Consider the following 12,550-nt stretch of genomic DNA (forward strand, 5'->3'; position numbering starts at 1 on the left):
TTATAAAATTATCTATGATTTTTGGGATTGATCTGTGCTTTTGAATAAGTAATTTAAAATTATTTTAAGAGGGGAAATAAAGTTACAAAGAAATAAAGTGTAATGATCTGTAACAGTTAAAGAAGCCTGTTTGTATCACTGACACCGTTCACTGGTCCCACTGACAGTTAGTTAGTGGTGTAAGGATGTTGGTCAGCAGGCAGCGAGCAGCTGAGTCTCAAATAAACTCAAATAAACCTCCCAGTGGAAACAACAATTTCCTCAAGGCTTAAAAAGGAACTCATACCCAAAGTCCCACACTATAATATTATCTGCTCTTACTGCAACTGAGACAACAGGTCTTTGATTTTAGTGTGAATGAGCTCTTCACTTGAGACATCAAACAGCACATAAAGCAATGGGGATTTGAGAGTGATAGAAAGCCCATTGATCTTCCGCTTTCTTCTTAATTCATATTTAACCATTGGCTTGGCACCAAGAAAGATTGTGTTTATGGCCTTCTAAAATCCATCATTAATTTCTTACTGTTAAGCCCAGGCCAAACAATTTCGTAAATAATGTTAATCGCAGATGAAACCGTGATTTTTACCGTCAACATTTCCTCAAACAGCACAGTATTTACCCCCGGCTCCCGCGACAAGCTGTTGAGCCTTAAAAGTCTTGGTACTACACTGCAAGTCGAAGAAGTAATTGTCTACATTGAATTGCATGAGCTCAAATGGGAACTTGCTCAGATGTGTTTGGAGACTAATTGGGAGACAGAAACGGCAAACAGCGTTAGTGACGGGAGAAACAACACAAATTCACTCTAAATAGTACAGGGTGCATCAAATCAGACTTGATTGTGTGTGTGTGTGTGTGTGTGTGTGTGTGTGTGTGTGTGTGTGTGTGTGTGTGTGTGTGTGTGTGTGTGCGTGTGTGTGTATGTGTGTGTGTGTATGGTTGGATATTACTCATGTTTTAGAGGCCACAATGGTGACCTGCTTTTAAATCCTCGTAACATCAATCATTAAATTGTAAGACATGTTTTAAGGTTAGCGTAAGGACGGGAGTAGGTTAATGTTAGAGTAGTATAGTGGTTAAGGTTAGTCTCCAGGAAAATAATGTAAGTCAGTGTAATGTCCTCTGCGGTCATGGGGACATGATTTAAGGACAAATTTCCTTCTGGCTACAATTTGTCTGATTGGGGACAAAAGTTTAGGATTGAGTTAAGGTTAAGGTTAAGGTTAGGATTAGGATTAGGCAAGAAGTGGTTAGGGTTATTGTTAGGGTTAGGCTATGTTAAGTCCCCAAAGGTGGCCTATGACAATGTGTGCATGTGTGTGTGTGTGTGTGTGTGTATCATGGCAGTGGTTAAGGTAAAGAAAAACTTGACTTTTAAAGTACTTTAAAGTCAGATGATTTTGCTTCTTTATTTTCACATCTTATTCTAAAACATAGTATTTGTTTTAAGTTGCAGAAGGCAAGATTTCAGATGACTGAGGGCGTTTTCACACCTGAAAGTCTGGACCATGGTCTGAACCAAGGTTCATGTCTTTGTTACATTTGATGTGGTTAGTTTTGGTTTCACATTGTAATTTAGCGAACAGACTAAAGACTTTTGTATGACATAGGTACGTCCTGTCTTCATTACCTATGTGGGCTGAGTCTACTTATACTTGACATTGATTGGTTTGTAGGTGGATGTGGGTCTGACTTCAGCGTGTTGTCGAATTCGCGATTTAATTTGCTAACTTTTTTCAATAATGTGCACAGAAAAAAAAGTCTCCATTTTGTCATCCAACGCACCTTTCAGGTAGGTGTGGAAGTGGCCTGAGTGAAAATCGAAAGCACACGACCTGCTCTGCATCAAACAGCTGCCAAAGTTAGTGACTAGCAGGAGAACACATGGAGCAGTAAGCAACTACAGAGCAAGATATTTTTCTTAGGAATCGGACCAAAGACAAAAAAACAGCTCCAAAAACACTATGAATTCTGAACTCAAGTGAGTGTTACTGTTGCTCTGTAAGTAAGCAGGGTTTGAACTTCTCTCTTCATCTCTCTTTGCAAACACTCTTGCTTTTAGATGTGGTCCAATGACATTCTTCTAGATCATTATGAGCATACTGACACCTTGAGACTCCTACTCTGGTGTTCCCTTGTATCCATATGTGTCCACGTGTGTGTGTGTGTGTGTGTGTGTGTGTGTTCAGCCATACGTACATGTGCATATGACAGATGTGTTAAATGAAAGGCGGTGAGTGAATCAAATCTGATGCACCAAGTCTGGAGATCTCCCAGTTTGAGAGCGGATTACAAACTGGTGAGCTGCAAATCCATCTTTCTGTCTCTGTGTAATTGGCATGTCATAATTGCCACTCCGCAGAACCCAGTGAAGTCTGGGCACTTAATGTGTAAAAGTAGGGGCCTTTGCACCCAGAGCTCTCCGGTCTGCGATTTTGTTGAGGAAACGTGGTGTTTGAGGCTTACATCAGGGTTACAGTTCAACATAATTAATGCTCATCAGCATCCAGAGACTCACTTTTCCTTTTCCTTGAACTAGAAACATTATACATGCATGAAGATCTGTAGATAACCAGCTGCAAGACGACAAACAAGCAGCAGGAGAGGACATCCACTGCGGAGAGAAGTGGTATATAACAGTAAAGGATGCAACAAAACTTTCCTGGTAGTTTCTTACGAGTTTCACATAAGTCATATTTGAGCTTGGTCTCAAGTGCTGCTTCATGAACATGATGAAATGGCCTTTTAAAGTACTCTCAGAGGAGCCAACACTTCAAGGGCTTCTTAGAACCCGCACCACTGCCTTATATCACCCCAAGAGAGGGACAGAAAAGCGGGCCAAAGAGAAATAGAAAGAGAACGCAAGAGACAGCGAGCAAAAGGGAGAACACTCTAAAACCGAAATGCAAAAGAGTCATAAAAGCTGAGATGAGCAGAGAAACCCTCACAGAGAAAAAGAAACTTGAAATGAAAGAGTGCAGAGCCTAAAAAAAAGAACTTTTATTCTGAGCTGATCCTCAGATCAGATGAGATAAGAGCACAGTAAGTTCAGTCTCTGCTTGGAGCTGAGTTCAGGCATTTCTTTTTCCAACTTACTGAATGTGGGACTAAAAGGAGGACCAGAGGAAGAAGGAGGCAAGAGCAGCATGAGCGTGCCCACTAGCTTTTAGTCAGGAAGCCTAATGAGTTCCTGTGGGATGGGAGCTGGCTGTCAATCATCCTCATTCTTCTCCAACACTATGCTGTGTCATCCTGTACACGCAGAACCAAGGGGCATGAAATAATTAGAAATGGCCAACCAGCCACAGAGCGACGCAATTGTCTGGCAAAGGAAGGAAGTCACAGTGTGTCTCTCTCGTGCGAGGGGACATTTGGATTTGTTGGAAGACGCTGTACCCGCCTTCACCACAATGCTTTAAATGTGACAATGAGGTAATAGTGTTACAGCTTATTGCGTAATGTCACCACGTTTCCTGACTTATTGTGAGGGCGATGAAAGACGAAAATGGTGAGCGATGTATTCAGCATGTGATGAAAGGCAGCTCCCGCTGGTAGGGCAGCTGTGAGACTCCTTTTAAAGATGGGATGGCAGCGAATGAGAGGGAAAAAAAGAGGGAGAAATGAACGAGTGCGGAGAAAAATATCAGACCTATTGTTGGGCTGGTTTTTAAAAGAAAAGAGACGACAGAGAACAGATGGGGGGGATGCTGGACGTACAGCTTCACGCCTACAATTAGACATTTTTCAGCCATTATCTATACTATGCAGGGATTCATTATATAGACCAGGCAACCTATTATCAATTCTGTACCATCCAGTTTTTTGGCTCAACCCTTTTTTTCCCCGGCTATAAATATAAATAACAAGATGCACACACAGAGAGATGCGGAGCTGTAGGAGGGGGGGAGGCAAAACAAAATGAGCCATCCTCGAAACAAAACAAGAGGAGGATTTAGAAACATCTGCATGTGAATAGACGCTGCCGCACATCGGCAGCAGCAGAAAGGGCTTTATGTAATTGATGATGAACAATGTCACAGAACTGGCAGATTGGGGGAGGGATGGCTAAGACGGTCATGTGACAAGACCTATCTTTATTCTGGATGCTGTGTTTGAGCCTTATGACTGTGCAAATCGAAATGTAATTGTCATACCTTCTCAGACTGTATTCATGGGTCTCTAGGTAAGTCAAGGTAAGTGAAAAACGCAGGTGCGACACGTGAGGGGGTTGTAATGTGTTTTTTTATTCAGAGTTCTGCCACTAAAGAGTATTTTCATTTTTGACTGTTTTCTTGATTTGAAAAGTCGGAAAGTTAAGAAATATCCGGTAGCTCACCTAAAATTGGGTTCAGAGTTGCATTTTCAAATATGAAAACGCAGCAGGTGATTGTGCTGCTACGACAGTATCATACTGCTGTCCACCTGGCTAAGGGCTTTGTCACTACAGTGTTAGTAAATTGTGTTTTGGGCATTCATGAAAATTAACAATATCGTCATTTTCAGTTTCAACACTTTCAAGGATATCCAAGGTGAAAATGATCCTAATTAGCCCCCAAAAAAATTCCGATTTAAAATCTCAAATTTGTGGCTGGAAGTGTTTGACACTAAAAATGTATTATTAATTAAAATAGTTGCCACGATTCTTCTTGCAGCTCTAACATCATTTTTCTCGTGTTTTCTGGAGTGACGTTGTTGTGATCCATCCAGAAGCTTAGGCCTAGAGAGCAGCCAGAGAGCCACATGGGTTAATGGATGGCGCTTTCATTAATTTAGCCCCCCTCGAGCACAGCTAACATTCCTGACTGTTTGCTAACCTGCCTTCCGTACCTCTCTTGACACGAAGTAAAAACACCCAGGGTCCGAGGTTAATTACTTGTCCATCTCTTAACCAAAACACTGCATTGTATCCTCTTTGGTTTGTGTAAACCTGGCAGGAAGAGGCAGGAGAGACTGTGCCAGGGTTGGTGGGATGGGCATCGGCTCAGGGGACAGAGTGTGAGGGTGTAGAGAGCAGCCAAGGTTGACCTACGAGGCGGGGCAGGAGAATTGGCCCGGGATCTGAGGCAGTGGTGTGAGGACGCTGGGGAGCCGCTCTATCTGTGGGCATCAAGCCAGCTGTGATCTACTGTATTTCCTTGTCAAACGGGCCAGCAACGCAATGATGCCAAGAGGAGAGAAGCGACGAGAGGAGAATCCTAACAGGCCAGAAGTACCAGCAGAGGCAGTTGCAAGGCAAAGTTCTTGTTGCAGTTAATTAGTTTGCATCAGTTTAACTTGCGGTGGGTATAGTATGGGTTCATGGCTTTATCTTTATATAGTTGGTGTCAGCCTCCACTGGAAGCGCCTGGTGTACGGGGAGTTCACCTGTTGACTTGCAGTGACATCTTTTTGATGTGTGTACTGGTAATAGTTGGAGCATCTTTCTGTTGGGGGGGAAAACAGTGGTTTATTGTGTGCATTTTGGTCTTTCACCGAAAATAATTACAGTGCATCAGCTGATACACAGAAGGAAGACATTTTAACTTTTAACTTCTATTGATGTTTGTGACCCTGACCGTAACCAAACAGCCTGAAGTGGCACTTTGACCTAAAGTAACCATTGGTTTCATCATTGAAGTTCATCTGAATGTTTTTCAAAGCCTATACAGAGATCAAATGTCAGTTCTCAATGAGCGTGATGTGCCTCTGTGATTGTGCCTGGTCATAGATCTATCATAAACACAGTGAAAGTATCTGATGATCCACTGGACATGTGTTCATTCTGACACTGCATGTTCAGGAGTGATCCCTCAATTTGTCAAGTACAGCACCGGTTCTTCAGTTTGTAAACCTGGTCTGACATGGTTGTGCCTATTGTAAAATGTATAGTTTTAGGGACAACTTCTGTGGATTTTATGTTTTTGAGCTTTTCCTCGTTTGAGGGTTAAAGTTCAGGGTTGGGGCCAAGTTTGTCATTTTAAGGAGAAAACCAACTATTCGCTTATTGCACCATTCCAATATCCTGTCTGCATGAGGTCATAACCCATCAACAAAAGTTCATATGTTGTGTGTACATGTTTGAAACATGTTTTGGCACCTCTTCCCTCCATTAACTGGTTTTAGTGATTGTCTTTGTTTTCCAGACTTCATCTAGACCCAAAGCTTCTCCTATTATAAAAAACTTGAGGCTAGATTTAAGCTGATCATCATTTAGAGGGAGCAGAGTGAGTCAACACTGCAGGTTATGTCCACGCTCCCTCAGCTGGGACACGACACTCCACTTTGTCTCTATCACCTAAAGGAATAGCTCTTAAATACTCTTGAACTCACTGCAGCTCACATTATCTCTTCCCCCCCTCAACCACCAATTCTCGTCAATTTCTTTCCCCCCACTTCTCTCTCCTCTTTCCAATTTCCCCTCTCGGCTCTCCTCTCTTCTTCTCTTCTCCCGTCACTTTACCCATTTCTCGACTTCTCTCCCTTTTCTCCTCAGCCTCTGCCGTCCCCAGGGGGTATGAGACAGGCTGGGAGACTTGCCGTATGTGCCGCTGTCATGGCCTGAGCTCCCTGTTGGGGATCCTTTGATGGTGTTGGGGATTATTCATCCTGTTCGTTGGGCCGTATACCACTGTCACACAGCACCAGCAGCAGCATCACATGCACATGCAGACATACACATACTGGCACACACTTGAAAAATAACTACACCAATATTTCCTACTCAGGAATTTTTTACTTTTTTCCATTAACGCACTTTGATGTTGGACCAGCTGTTGTTATCAAGACAGTGTAGAGTTTTAAGATGATCGTTCTGAGGACATCGAGCTAGTGCAATCATCTTTTCCTCGATATGAGACGTAAGTAATGCAGGCAGATGGAGTTTTGGTTTCACAACTGTTTTTCAAATGTTCCTTCTTTGACAGCTGCATAGCAGATGTCTCACAGCACTGAAAATAGTTGAATAAAATAATGTGTTGTTGAATAACAACTTTAAAAATACATCACATTAGAGAGATTTCCAGTTCGTTTTTTTGGCTAAATATATTAAGTAGCTTTGCATTCACTGTTGAAACGATTGCACTTCTGCAGAATGAAAAACATGTGACGTGCCAAAATTGGTGACATAGCTCAGCAGTGACCTGTGGTATTGTTTTGGTAAAGCAGCAATACAATACTCATATGGTACCATATCAAACATGTGTGATATTTACTGCTCAACAAGTTCTGAAACTTAATCCTGGAGCGCAAACTGTCACCTCTGAGCGAAAGCCAACATTTGTCATATTAAACATGTGTATTGCTATTAGTGGGATTTATTTTACTAAACAACAATATTAAAGCAGGGGAAGAACATGAGCCTCACTTAGTGTTTTCACACCTGGAAGTTTTGATTTCACTTCTGTATGACATACGCACGTCCTCTCGTCACCACCTACATGAGCTGCATCTGCCACTTGACATCTATTTGTTTTGGTTGGGCATGTGGCCAATGTACGTGTTAAGTGGCAGGTAGCAGTCTTTCTGTTTGAATAGAGAAATTTAATGAGCCGGTTCATTTAATTAATTCTGTTGCTGATATAAGATAATGGTAGAACTACCGACGTCATCAACTTCAGGAACAGCGCATGACACGAGTGTGAATGTGCCAAATGAACATCCTCATTGTTCAAACATTATATAATCAGAGTCAAAGACTGCAAGAAATCCTGCGAGCCGCTTCCACTTCTTTTCCACCTTCTATTGTTAATTGTTGTCTCAATTTGAATGCAACGAACTGTCCAAGAAAAGTTTTCAAACTGCAAACAAGCCACACGCCATGGCTCAGTTTGACTCGGACTGAGACCACCTCTTTTGGTCTGTTCAATTTTGATCCGTTGGTGTGAGACACTTTTCACACCTGTTATGGACTGGACCAAACAACGAAGGTGTAAAAGTGCCTAGAGAGAACATTTTCATGAAACCTCCAAATTGTTCATTCCATAATGATCACCTCCTTTCAGCCATGGATGCCCAGTTTGACCTTGTCCTTCCTATTTTTAACCATATATTAAAATATATTAGAATGTGTACATTGTATCACTCTGACTTTTGTGAATTTATTATGATATATGTTGTGGTTAAAAGAATAATGTTACTGCAGAGTGTGGGTCATTTTTCTGCTTTTTGTGTGTGTGTGTGTGTGTGTGTGTGTGTGTGTGTGTGTGTGTGTGTGCGCGTGTGTGTGTGTGTGTGTGCGCGTGTGTGCGTGCGTGTGTGTGTGCGTGTGTGTTGGCTGTAGGGTGTGGCTGTTGGCAAATGGAGCGTCACTTCTCAACCAAACTCAATGTGTGCCAATCTTGACGGCTGTCATTTTCTTTTTTCCTTTTTTTGGGGGGGCGGGGGGGATTTTCTCTGTTCTTTTTTATTCAGGGTCCCTTGAGGAATTTGGGAGCATCTCCTTAATGATCCTGGATGGTACAGCAGTGGCAGTATGTGGGCTGCTGGTGTGTAGGCGACGGGAGCGACGGAGCAGCAGAGCTCCACAGCACCTCATTAGGCCCAGGACTCCCGAGCTGGAGCCACATTAAAGAGCAGCCATGCCTTTCAACATGTGCCGGCTGGTCTCTCTTCCGCTTTCCCTGCTGCTGGAGTCGTCGCTCGCATTTCAGACGCATCCACACATACACAAAATGTAAAGGGAGGGGAGATGGGGATAATATAGTGCGGTTGTGGGAAAGATAAGAGAGATAAAGGAGATAGCATTAAAAACAGTGGAGGAAATCTTTATGCAGGCTTTTCTGTTGTTTTGTATGAATTCATCAGAAACATCAATAAGATCTTCAGCGTACCTGCGACCAATGATGCTACACGCTGACACAAAGAGGCAACACCAGGAAAACAATGACGGCAGCGACGGATCTTCCTCGTATTCTGGTTTTCGGATCAGACACTCCCTTGCGTGTGCCAGCCAGGCAGGGAGCACAATAATCCAGTAAAGCCCTCCACCTCTTCACACACTCAACACAAGTGGAGGCAGCTCCTCCTCCCGCCTCTGAAGTTCTTCTTCGGAGGCTTCGCGAGGTCAGCCCTGTTGTTATCGTTGTCATATTGATGAAACGCTCAGCCCGCGATCGGTTCACAGTTCGCCCATATTTCAGTTGACAACCCCGGCTCTAAGAGGAGAGAGATTAAGTTGCTCTCTGCACAAGAAGTTAAAAAAGGGGTGTTTGCTGAGAATTGGTATAGAAATTGCTGTGGGAATTTTTGCATATGTTTGCTATGTGTTTTTTTTAAGATTTGGACGAGTCTTGCTGTAAACAAACAACCATGAGAGAGCTGTTTGAATGATAGGATAAAACACATCTCTTTTAAGTGCTGAAATCAATATCCCATATAATCGTAAACATGAGGGCATTAGAGAGTAATGTTCATCTTTGGTTGGAAGGACAGACAAATAATATGTCATATTAATGCAGTTTAATTCAATTAGCTCCTCGCTGGGCGTGCCACGGAAACCCACAGGAATATTTTGTTGATGTATGCAGCGAGCTGAAAGTGAGTTGAGAGAGGATTGCCAGTTAATATGATAATATGATTTGAACGTTTGGTGTCATAACAAGCAATAAACTGAAAAGTTTTAATTAAGGGCAAAACAAGTCTGCAATCTTCACGCACAAAGTTGGCTTCAGTGAAGAGTGAGAAACCCCGGAGTTTCGTAAAAGGGCTGAAAAATGTTTGTTTAGATGGAAGAAACAATTAAAATCTGAAAAATCAGACCCTCAGTCCGTCTGTTTGTTTGTTTTTCAAACAAAGAAGTAATTTTAAGAATGCAACTCTCCTACAGGGGAAAAAAACAGCTATAGTCACCACATTGAACAATGTTATACAAATAAAACACACAAAAGAGAGCCCAAAGGTTCTTCCTCTCCAGCAAGTCCCTGTCACGAGAGGCACGAGCAGTCGTTTTCCTATTTTTTACTGTTTTTCATTTAAATTTCCACTCAGTGTCTTCGAAATGAATATTTGATCTTTTCCCCCTGAACCTGTCACCGATGGGCCTTTGAAGCTGCGAGACACTGCATTGTGTTTGTGACACTGCGGGATATACAGGAGAAAAAGATCAAACTCCTCTGCGCAGAGAGAACATGAAAAGGTAAACACTGTGTCCTGGCGGTTTACCTGTTTAAAAGCCCTCTTTGTTTCACATGTTCAGACCACAAATGTTTGGGGGCAACAGTCTTGTACAATGTTTGCTTTTCTGGAAATGATTGTCTACTTTAATGTTGTTGTCTTACTTGGACCGCGTTTGTTCTGTGAATGCTGCTTTAGTGTGCAGAAAAACTTTTTTCCTGAGCTCTCACTGCTCTTTTGTGTTATGCTGACTTTCGTGAGGGTGGTTTTTTTGTGTTGTTTTCCAGGCATGCATGTGTGTGCAAGCGCGTGCGTGTGTGTAGTGACAGCAACAGCAGCACTGGAGGTCTCAGCAGTAGCAACGTGTGGAATTCCCCTTCCCGAGATCAAATGGAAAGAAAAAAAGATATATGGTTTCTCACTGCTTTCCAATTAATACTTCACCTGGGTCTGCGTTAAGATGAAAAGTGATAACAACAAAGATGGGGACAGCCAGAGGTTGAAAGAAAGTGTGAAACTGAGATGGAGCGAGCTTTTTAAGCGCTTTGGAAATTTTGGATCGGCTCCCCTGTTGATCAGCACGCGCCAACATAACAGGCGTGGAGCGAATATTCTGGAAGGTGTGTAACAAAAATGTTGATTCTATGCTCCAGATTATAGGCCTGTGTAAAAATAGAGAAAAACATGATAAGCACGGTCTCATGAAAAAAGTGGAAATTGAGGACCCTTGTTAGTCATAATTGGCTAATTTTGTTTGTAAGGTCATGATAGCACTTAAAGCCTCTCTGGATCCCTTCCCGCAAAAATGCAACATGCAACACAGGCAGCCCTCTTGTGTGCCAGTGAGCACTGATGTGCTTTCTGTTTCCATGCCAACTCACTTTCATCTTTCATCTTTCTTACCAGCTCATCCTACGCTTCAGATGAATTAGGTTTGTTACAAATTCTTTTGAAGTGCACACACGCCCCCCCCCCCTATACCACCCCACTTCAGCGAAACAAAACAAAAACACTGAGGAGCTACAAATGTAAGCCAGTAATCTTGCTCGTTTCGGCTCCTTGGCTAACCAATGGCACCGCGGACGGGATATTTCCACTTCATTTCAATTTGGAATACATCCCTCGCTCCTTCTACCTTTTGGCTTCCATTTTCGGCTGTTGTGAGCTGCTCCGCGCCCCACAATTCATTTCCATTATGGAGACGGTCGCTGAGAGGGTTGCATTGTGGCTTGGTAATGATCTTCAATTACACTGATGCAGTATCTGAGGGGTAAAAGGAAGGTGGGGGTCTCTCAAGGATCAAAGGTTCAGACCTGAAGAGGACTTCTGTGTCCTCGCAGATGCATTTTCTCAAGATGCGGCAGTGAATTCTGCCTCTGGACACACAAAGCCAATTTCCAGGCCCTGGGCTGTGTGTGTCAGTAATAGAGGTGCTGGAGAGTCTGGTATCAGCCGCAGCCTTGGCCTCTGAGATATCAATGATAAAAACATCTTCACTTTGCTTTCCTCGGCTCCTGCAGCTTTCCCTGGCATTTTCAGCTTAAACTTGATCCTAAATCTCAGCTGCACAAATCAATATTTTTTAAGTTAAGTTGTATTGATCTTTATCACCTGCTGCAGGTCCTCTCAGCACTACAGAGCATTTTGTGGACTTTTGGATGTTGGTTTCACTGCGCCGAAGAACAAGGAAATGATTGTACTGTTTGTGAGGAGTACATTAAAATCAAAGAAGTATTCATATATTATTTAAAGTGTAATTCTTCAGTTTGTCAGTAGGATTGCGCAAAAAACACTGCATCTGATGTACATTGATGTCCGCTTTGAAGCGAGGGGGAGCAGTTCCTACACAACTTGCATATAGTGAGCATGTAAGGCCGCTCTGTTTCAAGCTCTGTTTGGGACATTTCAAGCACTCTTGGGGGCCCTTCGATGGCCAGAGGGGCCCTGACCAGGCACTTGGTTTGCTCATGCATCAGACCAGGCCTGCTGAAGTTTTTGTGCTGTGCACGAAAGACAGCAGACAAATATCTCAGAGTTGAAGGTATCTGCGAAGAGGCATGTGGGTAAAAATTCCTATATGGAGAGTAGAAAACCTCTTTACTTGCGACAAAAAATATTTGCATGTTGTGATGTCTGCCAAAGAAGTGAGTTACTAAGTAAGACTTTATTAGGATGTCCAAACCTTTGCACATTTCAAAATTCCTCTCTTTTTATGTCTGTTCGCTGCTGGTGTTGTATTTACTACTTTCAATGCAGAAAGCAACAATATATATAGTTTCCCCCTTAAACCTTTGCTTACAACTGTATATTGTGCTACAATTAATTGGAATTAATAGTTAAAAGTGTACCATTAGCACAGGGTCCCAATTTTCCCTATAATCAAAACAATTATTGTTGTGAATGAGTTCCTTCCTATAGGAATTTGATTAAAAAAACGTGTAAAATATTGTTACCCTTT

At 42.5% G+C, this 12,550-nt stretch overlaps 1 protein-coding gene across 1 annotated transcript in view; it reads right to left on the bottom strand.

Annotated features, from left to right (window-relative positions):
• The window catches only part of lef1 (lymphoid enhancer-binding factor 1), a 58,787-nt gene extending 56,609 nt beyond the window's left edge, over positions 1-2,178 (bottom strand). Inside the window, exon 1 of the mRNA XM_034596564.1 lies at positions 2,159-2,178. The gene's annotated coding sequence lies outside the window, so the exon portion shown is untranslated. The remainder of the gene's footprint in view (positions 1-2,158) is intronic.
• Between the last annotated feature and the right edge of the window lie 10,372 nt (positions 2,179-12,550).

This window comes from Hippoglossus hippoglossus, chromosome 1 (assembly GCF_009819705.1).
Source record: "Hippoglossus hippoglossus isolate fHipHip1 chromosome 1, fHipHip1.pri, whole genome shotgun sequence".
Classification (NCBI taxonomy): domain Eukaryota; kingdom Metazoa; phylum Chordata; class Actinopteri; order Pleuronectiformes; family Pleuronectidae; genus Hippoglossus; species Hippoglossus hippoglossus.